Source organism: Myxocyprinus asiaticus, chromosome 10 (genome assembly GCF_019703515.2).
Source record: "Myxocyprinus asiaticus isolate MX2 ecotype Aquarium Trade chromosome 10, UBuf_Myxa_2, whole genome shotgun sequence".
Classification (NCBI taxonomy): Eukaryota; Metazoa; Chordata; class Actinopteri; order Cypriniformes; family Catostomidae; genus Myxocyprinus; species Myxocyprinus asiaticus.
The window spans coordinates 16238941-16257338 of NC_059353.1; the positions used below are offsets into that span (position 1 = coordinate 16238941).

General features: G+C 38.2%; 1 protein-coding gene across 4 annotated transcripts in view; it reads left to right on the forward strand.

The window, feature by feature from the left end:
• The first annotated feature begins 519 nt into the window (after window positions 1–519).
• The window catches only part of raph1a (Ras association (RalGDS/AF-6) and pleckstrin homology domains 1a), a 123364-nt gene continuing 105485 nt past the window's right edge, over window positions 520–18398 (forward strand). For 3 of the 4 annotated variants that reach the window (XM_051709273.1, XM_051709274.1, XM_051709275.1), the window contains exon 1: window positions 523–787. The gene's annotated coding sequence lies outside the window, so the exon portion shown is untranslated. Of the gene's footprint in view, window positions 788–18398 lie in introns of all 4 variants that reach the window. The other variant, XM_051709276.1, reaches the window with a different exon arrangement.

An 18398-nucleotide genomic window follows, 5' to 3' on the forward strand; every position in this document is an offset into this window, starting at 1 on the left:
TAAACCCTTTTAGGTTATTATTATTAAAATATCGTATTTTTAGTTTATCAAAATTGTGCAATGGACCGAGATGCACTAGGATTTGTTACTGAATGATTATTTAATTGTATATAATTAAACACATAGGACATTAAATGCTCATATACTCTGTCTTTTTAAAGTACAATTTGTAACATCATGACTATGAAGGAATTAATATCTCATTTAATGTAGTTAAATGTTTTTACATTGTATTCAAATCGAAATAAATGTGAAAACACGACGTCTTCAATCTAATAAGTCAAACAAATATAAGAAATTACACTAGTGTAGCGTTCGTTTGTCTCCTAAAACCGTCAGATCAGCGTTGACTCCGCCCTAAACTTCCGGCCGGAGGCTGCTGCCCTGGTGCTTCTGCCCTGAAACTGCTGCTGCGGAGCTGCAGCTGGATAGTTCTCACTGAATCTCATTTCCATTCCTTTTATGACGTCACAATGGGTAGGGCGCAATCACATGGATTTCGGGGCTGGACAGGAAACGGAGACGTAAGGAACGCTCATCGGTCCGCAGATACCAGCAGTCACACTCACAACGGGAATGGAAGCGGGAGAGAAACGGGAGTCTCGCTCGTCTCGTCATCATCAAAAATAAGCAGTCGGCACTGGCTGTGACACCCCGATCTATTTCTAAAAGGATTCGGGATTTCGATCGCTGGATTTGCGCGCAACACGTCGGCGTCTTTTCTCCATTGTTACGGTTTCCTTCGGAAAAGACACAAGCCGCAGAGCCGTCGGCTTGGTTTGCGACAGTAAGCAGCTTCTCTTTATTTATACTCGCTGCTGCTGATGATTGCAACCCCTCTCTGAATTAAAAAAAAAAAAAAAATTGAAGAAGCGATCTTGTATGTTTCACGTTGGCGATGTATTAGCTCATTAGTCAGTGAGAGATAGAGGAAAATCCAGGGAGCAGCCCTGAAAATCAGACAGCTGTGCGGTGCCTTCATGTCTGAATTACAGGGCTGCTCCCTGGATTTTCATGTGTAAAAAAACAAAAAACAAACGTATTATTTTTAATTCTGTGGTGAAATACTGTAATGATTAGGGATGTCCCGTGAAGATGCTGACATGCCTGCTTTTTGCAGTAGGAATTTAGGCGAGAATAAGGAATAGGTTACCTGAATTTGGACTAATTAGTCAAGATGAATCAGTCGATCATAGATGATCTGGATAATGCTGTTATTCAGGCAATAGAGGGTCTTTGAGAGAGTTTCATTTGCTGTTATATAATATACGCTGTTATGTTTTCCAGCACATTTGCATTCCATGCAAACGTCATTTCTGCTGGTATTTTTTTATCTTACCTGGCGAAGCCTGTTCTGCAGTAACACATACTGCAAGCAGATGAGCAATTGCCAGGTTGGACCTTCCACTCAAAGCACACAAACACATTAATGTTTTGAGTCTCCAGATTCCACCCTTTGCCATGACAGCTGTGGTTTTAGTACCAGTCTTGGTGCCTGTGCAGTGGAGGCCTATTTGCTCAGATATTGGTCCTGCTTGGACGAGTAGGCTATGTGTATCTACTGGCAAAAGCCTTTCCCATTTTTATAGATCAGTCTGAATCATATAGTCTGTTCTAAATTTTTTTACTTTTACAACCAGTATCCCAGATTCCACCACAAGTGTTGAATCAAAGGGATATATCTACCCAAGAGGCATGTGCTGTAATCTTATGTAATATTCCTAATAGAAATGTTAAAAGAACAGTGTTTGAATAAATGCAAAGAAGGATGATGTTGTGGTCAACTGTTGGAAAACAGTCAAAATGTTAACAAGCTTCAGAACAGCATAGCTGCATCTGAGTTACATTCAGAAATGCTATTTAGCTCAGATGGGACTCCCTTCTGTTATATCCTATGAGAACTGAAGGGTAATTTGCCTGAATCTTAGTCTGGCAAAGACTGAATGATTTTACTTTTTAAGTAATTTAGGCTATCATTATAAAAGTCTCAATGCGATCATCACATCTTTATGGATCTTTTTATGCCTTTAAGACCTAAGGTCCTAATTTAACAATAAATTGCTGATGACGATCATTTAAAAATGTCCTTGATTGTAGATAATTTTGTATATGTATTATTGAATTGAATGGCTGCAGTATGCATGGAGGGTAAAATCATAATAGAAGGGAAGCATTTTACACTTAAAACACAAAAATAAATTCCAATGTATATTATTGGTATACAGTAAATAATTTATCATGCTATTTGTATTTGCTCAGATTTTGGAAACTCTTGCTGCTGGTAATGCATTAAATTACATGTTTTATTTTTTTCCTGTGCAGGCTACTTTTACCTCATTCTAGTCCAGAGGGAGCAGTAGAATATCTGGATGTAAAATAATGAAACTGTTTTGCTTTTTATATAAAAATTACAATGGGTTTATTTTTGATTCCTAGTGTGTTTTCAACAATCTTCCTATTTCTGTGAGGCCTTTCTCCTCAAATTTGTTGTTAGTGTTATTTGCAGTATTCATTTTCATTAGCTCACACCATATGTGTAGCAATGAACCAGTGTCCATCCCCACCAGATCTTCTTTCGAGAGCTGGCCTCTTTTACCAAAGTGACGTCAGGTGATTGTGAAACTAGGGTGGATGCTGCCTGTGTGGACCCTGGGGTCCAGATGCAGAGAGTCTGGCAGCCTGGATCTTTTTCTGCTTAGCAGATTCTTTGTTCTAAGGGATCTTAAAGGAGTGATTCACCCAAAAATGAAAATTGTGTCATTATTTATTCACCCTCACTCTGTCCCAGACCCGTATGCTGTTTTTTTCTTCCTTGGAACATAATTTACCTTCTCTTTTCCAGGCAGTTACAAAGAATGGGGACTGAAACAAGCATTAAAAGGGATGTAAAAGCACCATAAAAGTATCATAAATGTGGTTCATGCAACTTGTATGCTATAGCAATTCCAAGTCTTCTGAAGACATATAATAGCTTGTGTTCAAAACAAATTGAAGTAGTTCAATGATGTTTTTTCCAGCCACTTAGCTTTTAAGTCAATAACTAGGAACCGGATTATTGAGTCGAATAATTCAGACTGGTTTTGTGAACCGTATCAACCAATTCATTGAAAAGATCTGACTCAAAGGAAAGATTTGTTAACGACTCAAACATCACTACTTATGTCATGAGCACGTCAAGTAGAGCTAGGGCAGATGTCAAGATTTTAAATGAATGATGACTTAAACACAAAGCTATCGGTTTCTGAAGACTTTGAATAATGCACACAAGTTGTGTGAACTACTGTTATGATATATTTATGATACATTTATTAGGGATGTTCACAAGTAATCGACAAATAAAGTACTAATTTTGCACCAGCTAGTCTAACAGTAAAAACACTACTCCAATATTGCAAATTGATTTTTCTTTGCATATTTGCATGCCATGAGCAGCGCTGAATACTGTACTTTCCCTCTGAATCTCTCACCAAATATCGCAGTTACAATTGAGTCCATTGGGAGGGTGCTGCGGATGTGTGTCATGGAGGTGTTGGGTGAGAAAAGAAGATTTGATGGCGTCTTTGATTTTGAAAGCAAAGCATATTGTTGCAATACTTGTAATATTTTGATTCAATTGATGTTTTGGTTCTTGTCATGCAAACTAACGGTCAAGGGTCTGCTTTTACTGTGGAAAGAAAGTGCAAAGCGGTACGAGAAACTAGGAAGCTTATTAGACTGGTATGTGCGTAAAATATCTGAACATGGGCAGAGCACATTTTATAAAAAGCTGACTTTCACCACTTGTTTTTCTGAATAATAACATGTGAAATGTTAAAAATGTGATGGCCTTTATGAGTTTATATATGTGCTTTACCCTAATGCCGTCTAGGGGTGTAAATCAAAAGTTTCTCTTAGCTAGCGATCCGATGTTTGCAGATACCTCCAAGTCTGTCACGATGCGATGTTACCTTATTTTGGAACGATTCTTGGTAAAATTTGTGAATTAACAATATATATTTTTTTTTATGTTCGTGTCATACTTATTATTTTTAACTTGAATTTTAATTTACAAGTAATCGATTACTCAGTTTTTGTGGGTTTGATAACTCGACTACATAATTACTCGAAAATGCCCATCCTAACTTTTATGGTGCTTTTGCATCCTTTTTTAAGCTTGAAAGCTACAGTCCCCTTTCATTAGAATGTATGGAAAAGGTCAACCAGTTTTCATTTCTGTTTTTACAGAAAAAGTATATCATAACAGTATAGAATGGCATGAAGGTTAGAAAATTAAAATGGGTGAACTATCGCTTTAAACTAGGTCCTGATAAAGATCCAGTAGGATCTCTATAGAGCTGAGCTTTGCAGGAGGAGCAGCTATCCCTCTACTCAGGACTGAAACTGGAAACGACCATAAGGCATTTCAGGATGAAGAGAAAGAGGGAAAAAAAGGAGGCAAAGAGGAAACAGGCAGGATGAAAGGGAGTAAAGTGATTTAAATTAATAGTGTCCCGTGAGTCTCAGATGAAAGGATGTCCCTTGTTGGTGCAGTGACAGGTCAACCATGTGCATCAATCATCAAAGTAGCACAAGTGCAATATTACTAATGTTTCGTGAACGACTTCATGCCGTTTTCTCCCTTTTCTCCCCAATTTGGAATGCCCAATTCCCAATGTGCTCTAAGTCCTTGTGGTGGCGTAGTGACTCACCTCAATCCGGGTGGTGGAGGACGAATCTCAGTTGCCTCCGCTCCTGAGACCGTCAATCTGCGCATCTTATCACGTGGCTTGTTGAGCGCGTTACCGTGGAGACGTAGCACATGTGGAGGCTTCACGCTATTCTCCGTGACATCCACGCACAACTCACCACACGCCCCACCGAGAGCGAGAACCACATTGTAGCGATTACGAGGAGGTTACCCCATGTGATTCTACCCTCCCTAGCAACTGGGCCAATTTGGTTGCTTAGGAGACCTGGCTGGAGTCACTCAGCATGCCCTGGATTCGAACTTGCGAGTCCAGGTGTGGTAGTTAGCGTCTTTACTCTGTGAGCAACCCAGGCCCCTCATGCCATTTTTAATAAGCTCATTTAGGTGACATCTGCTGCATAGCAGTTCTAATGTATTACCAGGTGTCTGGTCTGTCATCAGTTTAGTTTCATTGATGAATGACACTCTTCTGTTTCTATGCAGATGTTTTCTATCTTGGATATATAAGACCTTAGACCAAAGCCTGATTTGTCATCAGAATGATTTGTCATTAACCCCCCTGCCTCTAATGCGGACTCTAACAAAGGTACTGCAAACATGTAAAGGTGGAAAGGGGTGACTCATGTGAGAGTATTTGTACATGGCTTTGTGACCTAAGTTTTGTTGACCTTTGCATTGTGATTCAGTAATGTTTTATATAGGCGTGTTTCGTTTGTATTAGATTCACATCAGTCACAAACTGTGATGCCACAATGTTAGATTTTGTGGTGAAAAATCAGCATTGCCCCATTGCATTGTCTCCCCTTCAACAGGACTGCTTATAGTATAACCGGTCTGTGTTGGGTAAAAGATTAAAACTGTTAAAAGCCCCTCGTCCATTGTGTTTTAGAAACATTGGCAGCTGCCACCAGGCAGTGGCATGGTTTCATCTGATTAATGTGTGTGTGTGTGTGTGTGTGTGTGTGTGTTTGTGTGTGTGTGTGTGTGAGAGAGGCAAACAATTTGAGACAGATCTGCTTTCATAAACAAAAATCCTAGCAACCTAATTTGCCATCACAATGCATAAATGATTTGGATTTACCCAGACACTTAACTTGCTATGGTAATAACTCCCTGGTGTACTCCTAAGATTAAAAGGCTTCTTTGTCATGCTTTTTATCTCACAAAATGTTGTGTCAGAGGACAGGCCCCCATCAAACACATAAAATGTCACAGACCGCTTCTAGCATAAGAAACAGGAGTCTTTTTGGAGCCCTTTACATCTTTTGTGGAGGGTCCTAAAAATATTAAGTGACAGCATCTGAGATATCTGTTAATTACTGCAGAAAATCCCTTAGTTTGTATAAAACAATAAAATTAGTTTGTCAGAAATTATTCTTTTTTTATTCAAGGGCACAATTTTCCCACCTAGAATAGGTTTTCAGGGGCATGTTTTACCTTTGATGAGGGCGTTTTAAACCTTTAAAACGTGGCATACTATACATTTATGTCAAATACTTAAAGGGGTTATGACATGCCTTTTATTTTATTATTTGAATATGTTCCTTGAAGTTCACTTATAATATTATTAAAGTTTGTTGTTCAAAAAACAGTAATACATTTGTAAAACATGCTAATTTTCCACCCTCGTTTTGACCCTTTGTCAGAATCGCTTGAGGTGCTGCTTCTCCTTTAAGACTTGACAGTACTGCTCTTGACTGACCTGCTCTCTCTACTTGCCATTTCACTGTTCACCACTACTGGAAGTGATTAAATGGAAAGTAGGCATTGATGTGTTGTTGTGGAGGCAAATGTCTTCCATAGTGTGACATCACAATGTGGAGGAAGTAGAGAACTAGTCCTTTTGGCAGCTTGGTTTCAACCAGTGCTCTTTTTGCAGTGAGGAGGACGTTTTGATTTCTGAAACATACAGTATATCTTTATAGTACAATGACCTCTTTTATGTCAAAAGATCAAGGAAAATGTGATTTCTCATGTCATGGCCCCTTTTAAACCAATAGTAAAATTGACAGGCCAAGGGTAGATTATAATTACATGCATCAAAGGTTAGATAGCAGATATAAGGAATTAACTTTGGGGGCTTTTTTGCTCCCACATTTAAAAAATTTGGACCATTTGGTTTTGTGGCATTTTTGCCCTGAGCTCTGGTCAATTTCTGACCTTGGTTTAAAGTAATACTCTGAGGATTATTTTAAATGTGAAGTTCATCTGTCGGTTGCAAGAATCCCTTCAAATTAAGAACCATTTAGTGACAATAGCCTTACAATTATAACTTTAAAATATATAAGGGTTTTCTTAACTTAAGGGGTTTCTAGCAACTGTGCCCAGATTTTTGTTAAAGCACAAGAGCTGTTTTTGAGCTGTAAAAGTGATCTAAATAATCCTTTTGAATGCCCACTGTTACGAAAGAGCGTTTTTATACATTACTGAATATGATGCACACTAGGCTCATTCAAGCTCCTTTAGCCACTGACAGTCAATTAGATTAAGTGTCACATTATACTGCTGCCAAGATTTTATGGACACAGTTGACCTTGGCAGCCTTCATCCCCTATGTCCCTCTGAGAGGACTGGCTGTTTCCCACAGGACACAAGCTGAAGGGAGAGAAAGAATTAGAATAACCATAGCTCTGTCAGTTCAGTGGGTTCTCCTCTAGGCCAACCATCAGCCTAGTGTGAAGACTCTCAGCGTGTGTTGTTTGTCCTCCAGTTGCGAACTGTAGGAAAGAAAAATGTTGCCCTGGGATTCATTAGAAGTGCTTCAAACATGAAATACATCCTTTTAATGATAATAATAAAGGTGTTGAAAATTTTGCCTGTTAAAATGCAATATGTTAATATCTAGGCAGCTTGTTTTCTATGATAATAGTTTGCTGATTCATACTGTTTCTGTGTGAGCAAGTTTTTTTTTTTTTTTTGTATGGATGGAACAATGGCTCTTTCTATGTAAATACACCATATTAAAGCCAGTCAACTCTCTTCTCTGATTCTGAAAGTGCACAGCAATGAGTATTTGGTCTCAGTTAAAGCTGAAGTATAGTAAAATGTCAGGGGTTTGGTCCTGTTAAAGCTGCATGTGAAAATTCTGCACCATTTTTAGTCATTAGCCCCTTCCACACAAGCAACCTGGTAAATTGCAGTAAAAATGTTGAATTGCCTTTATTGGTAAACGTATCACTTCTGCTGTTCACACATGAAACGGTTTTCTTTTTTTCCGTTTTGCGACCATTCACACTTCATCACCAAAATGCCATTAAACTCTGAGATGGAGTTAGTTATTTTCAGTCGACAAAGTACCTTCATCTGCTCAGATGGAGAGAAGCACTTTTAGGATGGATTACACCACTTCTAAAATCTGAACAGAATCTAAAAATACTAGATATTACACACTTAATGACTATGTAAATGGATACAGACAAAAACTGGGCATCACACACTAAACAACATAGGATCACTCCGGTTGTCAAGTCAATCCGATTATAGATTCTAGGAGAATATTGACAGATGTAAAAAAACATGGATGTACGGGAGTGCTGCCGTTGATGTTGCTGCTTCAAAAGATACAGGCAGAGTGCATTTGGGTGCAGTCTTGGGTGGAAAGATGGAGACTGCGATGCGAGTTGGAGCTGAGTGTCATTAAATGTTTAGCTTATTCGCTTGTTCGCCATCTCCATTTCTTTGTGGTCCAGTGTCTTAACCACGCATGGTCGATTTCCATTGGCTGCTCAGTATGACTTCAGATTTGAGTCTTTTATATCCTCAGACTAAATGGAATGTGTCCAATAGGTTATGACTCCAGAGTAACTGAATCATCTCCCTCTTCAATGCGTCCTGACCTCAAATCATTAATTTTACGACTCTGTTCTCACATAGCATCAAAACTGAACTTTACAGGTAATATTACTACTTCTCATTCAGGGAAATACCCAGCGCTAAATTTACCGGTATTTTCGAACGGGTCGTATTCACACATGACCTCTACGTAAACTGAAAATTGCAGGTTATTTTCTGGAAAAGGCTGTATGTGTGAAAGCGACTAATGAGAGACAGAGGCAGGGTGGAATGGGTGATCGGAGTGTTTTGGAATGGGTTAGGGTTATTTAAAAATTTTAGCTAGTAACTCATCAAAAATCATATGTTCTGTGGACATGAATGATACCTCAAATAATACAGCTTGTTTAGAAGAGGTGTGTACTGTTACATTTCTTAGTGATTGGACTTACAATTTCAACTGGTGGACAATAAAATGGGCAAAAAATTACATAGACTTGCATTGAAGGAGATTCTGGGACATATCTAGGGTCATGAGGCTTGTAGGTTGGCTTTTTTGACTTGTCCCTATAAAGGCTGATTTACACTTTATTCTTTTGGTTTGCCTAAAAATTATGATGAAATGCACTGATGTATTTGTTCTGCCTTACATTCTTGAGCTAGAAGGCTAATCAAAGATTGTTGATGATTGGATTAAACTAATAATGGGTGTGGTTTGGATATGATGTTCTTTCTTTAGTTTCCTCAACTAACAAATGTTTAAATGGCCCTGTGTGTAGTATAAACACAAGCTCTGTTCCTAGGGTGCTGTAGTTCGTTTAGGAGAAAAAAGTTTGGCTTTTTCCATTGCTAAAGTAACAACCTAGCAACCACATAGCAATGTACAAACAGCCACTCAGAACACCTTAGCATCATGGCGGCAAGTTTTACACAGGGAAGCACCACTCATTTACAGGCAATCTAAAAAAAAAGACAGAGTGAACATTAAGGATTTTAAATAAGAGTGAAAGACATTAGTTGATCCCACAGTGTTGTCTTATCCAACAAGAAGAGAGTGAGTCATTTTTAGGTTGTTTTAGATATTAGAGATTATTACTGTTATTTTTATTCAACATGACCAAAGCAGCAACCTGCCAGCGACCCGCTCTTAATGCCTCTGTATCAGGCCTGACCTACTCTCGAATGGTAGCCAAGTGTGTATTTGGGAAGTGAGAGAGTGATTGCAAGAGACTGAGAATGCGGGTAGAGTTCACATGACAGAGCATCAAACTATCAAGGTCGCTCCTGTCTCTCTGTCAGCTCAAATAGTGGTAGACATGTTTGTGATTGCATGATTACTGCCGAGTTATCCGTGTTCCCGAATCTCAGCTCAAACCAAATCTCTGCATGACTTGTCAGTGCAGTCGGAGCGTTGCGAGTTGTTCTGTCTTGACCCATTTCTTTCACTCCATAGAGGAATAATTGTATTCAGCGCTAAGTGGCTGAATCTCTGAAATCTTACCTTGATGTGTAACCATGCAACCTGGTTTGTTATTTGTTTTGTGGAGAATTTATAAAAGATGCCAATTTCTTAGCAGTAAAATGTCAGGCTTACAAAAGCCAGATCGTAAAAAAAAAGAATAAAATATGAATAGAAGAAACTTTCTGGCAATTGATATAATCCGGAATCCATGCTTGGAAAATCTAACCTCATTTTCTTTTAGTTCACCAATTTTGTTGGTTCTTGGCATGCCAAGTGTGCTGCTCTGTTCTCTATGTGGTGAACTAGGGGAAGAATGAGAGGATGGAGATTAGGATGCAGGTTTATGTCCTTCTCACCCAGCCTAATTCTGTCACCACTAACTCGCCTTCATGTCATTCCAAACCTGAATGACTTGCTGTGTAACACAAAAGGAGATATTTAGCAGAATGTCCAGGCTACTTTTTCCATGTAATGAAACGGGATGGGGACTATTAATTTTCAATGTATGCAAAATGTATGTCTTTTTAGATTGAGCTTTTATTTTGGTGGAAAGCCGAATGAAGCAATTTGAGTTTGTATGTTTCTGACGACAGCTTCACACCTCCTTTTACATAAATACACAGTATAGTCTGCATGTGCTGTGCGCTTCAAGCTTAATGCACGCTCTGCTGTCTGTAATCTAATACTAACAAATAGCGCATGTGATTCTTATGCTTATGATGAGGTGTTATCAGCGTATGAGTGGCCGGCTTCACACATTCCCTTTAAAGCGCACAGCACATTCTGACTGTATATTTATTTAATTAAATCCCAGCCTTTTCTGGTTTAATCATCACACTAGGGCATATCACAATTTTAATTGGATTAATTAAGCATACATTTTTTTTTTTCTCAAATATGTCAAATTTTGCTTTTAATAGTTGATTCTGTTTTTATGACTGGATACACATTGTGGAAATCAAAGGGCTCTACACACTGAAGAAGGCTATGAATCAAAGTTTGAGTTGACATTGAATCTGCTTAAGTACTAATCAATGTGTGCTGAAGAATTTGTGTAGGGGGAGTGAATCAAGATCGGGCTACTCTTGCTCTGGTGTTGATTTTGTCTGAAAAAGAGATTGGAGAGAGAGAGAGAGTTCAGTCACTTCTCTTAGTGGAAATTGTATCCTCAGTATATCCAGCTCTAAGAGAAAACTCCTTACTCAGAAAATCATTTGATTGTCATTACAGACTTTCGTGCCTCTCATGCTTTGACATGCCTGAAACAGCTGTTGTAATGCAAGAAGAAACATAATTGTATCCCTGCTTTATTTTCTCTCTGACACAACTGGCATTGGGGTGAAGAAAATTCAAATGTTTCTGGATTGCCAAAAGTTTACTATTTTTCTAGCCTTAGAAAACATCTTGACTCATTTTGCCTGGGGTTATTGACTAAAAATTGAAGTTTCACCTTTTTTGTCAGTTAAGAGTTTATTTCTGTTAATTTGATGGCTATTTTGAAGTTTTACCATGGAAGTTCTTTTGAAACTTTGAGATAAATTCAAGATTTAGGTGAAAGTTCAGCAGAAGTTTGCTAACTGTCTGAAGATTGTAATGAGGAAATTACATGTTGAAGCAGAATGTTTTTTTATGTTTTTAGTAAGGGAAGGTGACTCTGTAGGTTTTCTATAGTGAGTTCTATAGCCAGTTTATATAATGTTGAAATCCATGCAAGAAAAATGTAACCCAGTGGATCTCAACTGGTTTTGCTTCAGTTCTCAGATTTTACATTGGACATTATGTGGTGTCCCAACACAATACCAAAGTTGTTTCTTGTACAAAAGTAAGCAAAATGTACTTACAATCAAACCTTGAAATGTACTAATATTTCTGTAAACTGCATAGGCCCAACAAGATGCAAAATGATTGACAAAATAATAGAATAGAAAAACTGACAATTTCGTAAATGCACAAACAACAGCAGAAGTGTGCTTAACCAGACTAACATGGACTTGCAATGGGTGTGTTTACTGAGTTTAATTATTTGACACAGTAAACCTCTCCTACAGGAGACGGCTCTCTCATGTGCCCGGACAAAGTGTCCTCAAGGGCTCCAGAGAGGGCGTGATATAGCTGAGATGGGATCAAGACAATGAGTGCCTGGCCCCGCCTCTGAATCAGTTGCCCTTCTCCACAGCCCGACCTTCATTTTACTATAGCACAATGAGTACCACACCACTTTCTGTTTTCATATTTCCATTGGGCACTTTAATCGGAGTGTTGATTTGTATTTTTTATTAATGTATTAATATTCTTAATACTAAAACATCCAAAATTTAACAATAATCTCATCTAAATCTCACAGGGGATGACTTCTTACCTCAATTCTTACCTCTGGTTTTATTCAGATGGAATGATTTTTTTAGTATACAAACTACAGTACGTTATGGCCCTTTTCAGTCATTTGTTTTCCCACAAGACATGCAATCATGTGCTAACTTGTATTTATATCGTTGTTCTTGGCAAATATCTTTAACAAATACTTTTAAGGGTAGTTAAAAGGATAGTTCACCCAAAGATGACAATATTCTTGTGTATATAAATATAAATGTACAATAAATAATCTTACATCCATGTATATACATTTGTTTTTCTTTTTTTCTCCCCAGTTTGGAATGGCCAATTCCCAATGTGCTTTTTAAGTCCTCGTGGTCACGTAGTGATTCGCCTCAGTCCGGGTGGAGGAGGACGAATCCCAGTTGCCCCTGCGTCTGAGACTGTCAACCCGCGCATCTTATCACGTGGCTTGTTGAGCGCGTTCCCACGGAGACATAGCGTGTGTGGAGGCTTCGCTCCATCCACCACGGCAACCACGCTCAACTCACCATGTGCCCCACGAGATCGAACCACATTATAGCGACCACGAGGAGGTTACCCCATGTGACTCTACCCTCCCTAGCAACCGGACCAATTTGGTTGCTTAGGAGACCTGGCTGGAGTCACTCAGCACGCCCTAGGATTCAAACTAGCGAACTCCAGGGGTGGTAGCCAGCGTATTTTACCACTGAGCTACCCAGGCCCCATATATATACATTTTTATAATACATCCACGTGTATTGTTATATACACCGATCAGCCACAATATTAAAACCCCCTGTCTAATATTGTGTATGTCCCCCTCATGCTGCCAAAACAATGCCAACCCGCATCTCAAAATAGCATTCTGAGATGATATTCTTCTCACCACAATTGTACAGAGTGGTTATCTGAGTTCAGAGGTGGGTAGAGTAGCCAAAGACTTTACTCAGGTAAAAGTACAATTACTTAAAAAACAAAACAAACATTTAACATTAAAAGTACTCTTGTTAAAAATTACTCGAGGAAAAGTAAAAAAGTATCCAATTAAAAGTAACTAGTTACTTCTACATATAACATAATGGATGTTTATACCACAATATTCCATTACATAGGCCTAATACATATTTAACATGTTTTATCTAATAACACTACTAATAGTAATAATAATTTTTATTATTCTTATTATTAATGGAAATTATCATCATACACCCTCATGCTTTTTCAAATCATATGACTTTCTTCCATGCAATACAATAAAGGAGATGTCGGACAGAATGTTAGCTGTAGTCACCATTTATTTCCACTGCATGTTTTTCGCTCTATATTTTAAAAGGGAATGGTGACTGAGGGTATGTTTACACGACAGCGATGTTTTTCCTTTGCGTTTTTGAAAATTTTTGCGTACAGACGACAATGTTGTCAAAATGAGCCGCGAAAACGACTAAAAAGGCTGTATTATGCATGCCAGGCCAGTAGTTGGCGATGTCACTTTGTAAAGAAACACTACGCGCCTGCGCACATAAGCATTCTTCCACAGAGCGGTGAATACGAACAATGAAGATGGCAATCGCTGGTCGAAGTAGTGATGCAGTAAATCTACACTTTGCTGGAGAAGCGTCAAACTCAATCTTGAGCAGCACAAACATAGTCCTGTAGTCCGCCATTGTAGTTTTGAATGTCTCGCGCATTGTTTTGAAGTACTCGTGCGTATGCCTATAGGCTGAACACGTAATGCGCGTGACGTCATCATTTTCACAAATTTGCGTTTTTGTGTGTTTACACGGAGACGATAATGGCATCGTTTTCAAAAACGTGCACTTTGAAAACCGTTTTCAAAAGTTTGCGTTTTCAGACCCCAAAACGCCGTTGTCGTGTAAACAAACAGCCAAAACGCATTAGAAGTTTTCCGTTTTTAGTTGAAAACGTTGTCGTGTAAACGGCCCCTGAGACTGTCATTCCCTAACATTCTAATATTGTTATTCATATGCGTAATTTGTACTATTTACTTTGTTACATTGATCAAAAGTAACAACGTGTAACAAATGCTAAAATGGTACGGGCCGTCTTTGTTAAGGCTGCTCTGTGCCTGTTCAAAATTCAGTGTAAAGATGCAGTGCCGCATAAAAGCCAGACTTAATTATGCATGCTCTGACCCAACTCGGCCCCTAGTATTGAAGGCGGTTCTGATGATGCTTTGGTTCTGTGTAAATAGATTGCAGCATCAGAACAGCCTTAAACTGTGTTGTTGTCATGACAGAGCATATATTTAATAAATTAGCTATTAAAAGTATATTTTGTTATGCAATTGTAATTACTGTGTAAGTGCATCTATGCCACTTCTGAGCAACATTAAACGGTCTGTGTAAATAAACCTAAATACCACTTCAGGTGCAGCTTCTGTGCCACCATAGCAGTGTAAAGATAAGAAAACCAGCAGTTATGCAATGGTTTGGCAAAAGTGTTTCGACTGAGCTCACGTTAATGAGAGAGAGAGCTATATATGTTTCTGTGTTTAACATGAAGTGCTCCTGTGTGCTGAACAACTCATGTCAAATGAGTTTTATCATGCAAACTTCAGATCATTGCATGAGTAGTATTTATGATTATTATATTTATATTATTATATCGGAATAATCTATTTGAAATTAGTTGCCGATTATTATTGATTTTATTGGTCAGTTGTTGCAGCACAAGTCTTGTTTTTTTTTTTTTTTGCAGCAGATGTTCATCTGCTGTGCCATGTTTTTAATTGGATATGGTGTCTTAAAAACACAGTACTCATGACGCGACATGCTAAAAGCAATGAGATGCAGCACAATGGCCAAAGATGTCTACCTGCCACATGTACATAGACCAACAATAATAAAAAAAAGGGAGGTTGTACTTGCTAGTCTTGATTATTGGTGGCGGTTACCTACCCCCATCCCCACCAGAATCTGCACTCCTGTGCTCAATCCTCCTGGCTATGGGGTACAATTTCAAAGCAGGACTGGAGGAATTCATATTATGTGTTTCCAGCAGTCTTTTGCCTGTGGCATTTCATTCACTCCCTACTTTGGAAAAGCCTGTCATTGTTTCTCACTTTCATTTTCAAATAAGATATTGCTGAATCATTATGTTTCTTTATAAATGATGCACTTTCTTAATTGACTTGCAGTTCTCTGCATTTCTCATGCTTAGTTGCTAGTATGTGACCCAAATTTACATCCAATCATCCAATCAAATCTCAATTAATCGACATTCTTCAAATGTTTTGAAGTAGATGGCAACATTTGTGCTGACAAGTTTCCCAATATGGTTCCGTTCTCACAGCACAAGTTTACCAAACTTGCTCCCTAATATGGGACTAAGTCCTGAAAATTTAAAGGGTGTACTGATGACCTAGCAAACTGAATCTGAGATCTGATTTGGAATAATGCCTTGTACTGCCATTCCACGTCTACCAGCTGATCCCAGTGCACAGCGCTCTAGTTTTCCTGGAAAAGCCAGCAGTATGCAGAGAGATCGATATGGATGAGCAATATTCTCAGACTTACTCTTCCACCCAGAAGGACAAAGAGGAAGACGTCCCTCTGCTCATACTATCTTTCAATTGCCGACTTTGCTTTGGAATTGATACTGAAATCTAATTTGAAGACAATTATTTTTACTCAGAAAAATGGGATTATTCTCATACCCATTAGAAGTTCTTCCTGTCTGTACATGCTGGCTAGTTTCTATGTAACATCACTTCAACCTCCGGGAGAAGTTTCTATTTTAGTAGAGGAGGAAACGGCTGCAACCAATATTGTTCCTCCTTTGTGTTGTTTCTCTTACAGCACCATTTTAACACTATTCTTTCTGGTTGCTGTGTTTTCCTGATATGATCTAATGTTGAATTGATTGTCTCCAGAGTATCCTTATTGACACTCTCTATTTTAGTCAGTGGCCATGCTAACACAAAGCATCCACCAGTAACGAGAGTGAAGGTGGGCCAGTTTAGGAGACAATGGATAAAAAAGCCTGACATGTGGTCATGGGAGCTGGGCCACTCAAAGCATAACTCTTCCATAAAACACAAGCACACGGAGCATTTCTCAAAACTGCACTTAACATGAATGTGCTAGGATGCGCTTTAAGTGCTACTTAAGAGAGGTGCTGTACATATACGTAAAGTGCTGAAATGTGACCATATAGTGCAGTTCATCATTGTAACTTCATTATATTTGTGCGTAACTTTACAATCATTTGTAATTTACCTCGCTAAAATTTTTTACTAATATTTTCTTAAATATTCTACCTAATTAACTACATATTTACATATTGTTTTTACAATAATTGTGCAGAATGATCTTTTTCTTTTACACAATCTGCTTCCATAATCAAGTGAGCATTTGTAATATGTTTTCACCACTTCCTCTCAATATAAAAGCTTCCAGGATTATTGAAGACAGTGGGGAGGCCCTGTGTATGATCCTGCTAATGACAAGCAATTATTGAATATTATGAGGTTCAACGTCTTAATGTGGAGTGCCAAATAAGGAGACGTTTGGAACACAAACAGTCCCTCCTTTTATGGAGCAGTGGCTTCTTCCTTGCTGAGCAGCCTTTCAGGTTATGTCGATATAGGACTTGTTTTACTGTGGATATAGATACTTGTCTACCTGATTCTTCCAGCATCTTCACAAGGTCCTTTGCTGTTGTTCTGGGATTGATTTGCACATTTCGCACTAAACTACGTTCATCTCTAGGAGACAGAATGAGTTTCCTTCCTGAGCAATATGATGGCTGCGTGGTCCCATGGTGTTTATATTTGTGTACTGTTGTTTGTACAGATGAATGTGGTACCTTCAGGAATTTGGAAATTGCTCCCAAGGATGAATCAGACTTGTGGAGGTCCACAATTTTTTTTCTGAGGTCTTGGCTGATTTATATATAATACATTCACAGGTACACCTCCAATTCAGTACACCTCTTATCAGAAGTTAATTGGTTAGTTGTCTAAAGGCTTGACATCATTTTCTGGAATTTTCCAAGCTGCTTAAAGGCACAGTTAACTTGGTGTATGTAAACTTCAGACCCACTGGAATTGTGATGTTGTCAATTAAAAGTGAAACAATCTGTCTCACAAAAATACTTGTGTCATGCACAAAGTAGATGTCCTAAATGACTTGCCAAAGCTATAGTTTGCTAATATTAAATCTGTGGAGTAGCTAAAAAAAAAGAGTTTTAATGACTTCAACCTAAGTGTATGTAAACTTCTGACTTCAGCTGTACTGCAGGAGATGTAAGTGTAAGGTTTCGTGCAGCATTATAGTTTTGTATTTTTTTTATTTATTTTTTTAATAAAAATTTAAATAGAAATTAGATCTTTACTTTTTCTAAAGGAAAGTAAGTGGTGCTTGCAAAACTGGCTGTTTTTAATATCTAGCTACCAGCTTTCCTCAGTAGATCAATGGAGAATTGAGAATCGTCAGTACAAGTCATTAGATGAAATCAGGAGTCTTTTAAATATTTGGGCTGATGAAAATGTGCAACATCAGATCGATGGCGTCTGCCGAAAGTTATTCTGCCCTCTGGTTTGTCATAGAGTGACCTAACTAAGAATGTGCCTAGATTTTAAATTCTTCAAAGCACCAATTTAGGCCTTAAATTGATAATTTACCCAAAAATGAATATTTTGTCATCATTTACTCCCCCCTTATGTTGTTCCAAACCATGACTTTCTTTGTTCTGTGGAACACAAAAGGAGAAGTTTGACAAAATGTTATGGACTCAGCCTCAGTCATCATTCACTTTTATTGCATCTTTTTTTTTTTTTTCTCTATGCAGTGAAAGGACATTCAAAGTTAGTCATATGAGTTTGGAAAAACATGAGAGTGAGTAAATCAACACAGAATCATTTTTGGTTGAATTATCCCTTTAAAGCAGTTTATATTTAAAACCATGAATATTACTTTTGGGTATTGCATAAGATCATATCTGCTGACACTTGCTGCCCCAATTTTATTGGTTGTAAATTAAATAACTGCAGATTGCCTCAGATTCCTATTATTTGTTCTTCTGAACTCAGTAACCCACATCAGTCACCGAAGACCTTGCAAAGAGGTGGGATGAAAAATTGCCTGGAACAACATTTGAATGACCCAGTTGTTGCGATAC